This window comes from Erinaceus europaeus, chromosome 2, assembly GCF_950295315.1.
Source record: "Erinaceus europaeus chromosome 2, mEriEur2.1, whole genome shotgun sequence".
Lineage (NCBI taxonomy): Eukaryota > Metazoa > Chordata > Mammalia > Eulipotyphla > Erinaceidae > Erinaceus > Erinaceus europaeus.
In genome coordinates, this window is record NC_080163.1 from 190,091,140 (window position 1) to 190,091,520 (window position 381).

A 381-nucleotide genomic window follows, 5' to 3' on the forward strand; every position below is an offset into this window, starting at 1 on the left:
CTGTTCTAGTTTGGACACCACTAGGCTGGTTGCTGACACTCTGTGCCAGCACTAGGAAGCCAGGACGGCCCACGGCTTTCCCAACCGTCCCAACATCCTCCCATTAGTTCTTTCTCTTTGAGTGCAAAGTGCTCTAACAAACTGAGAGAAAGGGGTGAGATAGAGACGTGGAAAGAGAGAGAGGCCCCCGATGACCTGCCTTACCGCCCAGTGCAGGTGCAGCCCTGGTCCTTTGCATCAAAGTCTGGAAACATAGTGGGTTCCTCACAGCCCAGCGGCCCAGCACAGGGGCTCTATTTGCTTTTGTCCTGGCAGGGGGTTGGAGCAGTGCAGGAGAAGGGGACTGACCCATGGCACAGAAACAGGGGGAGCAAAGGCAGA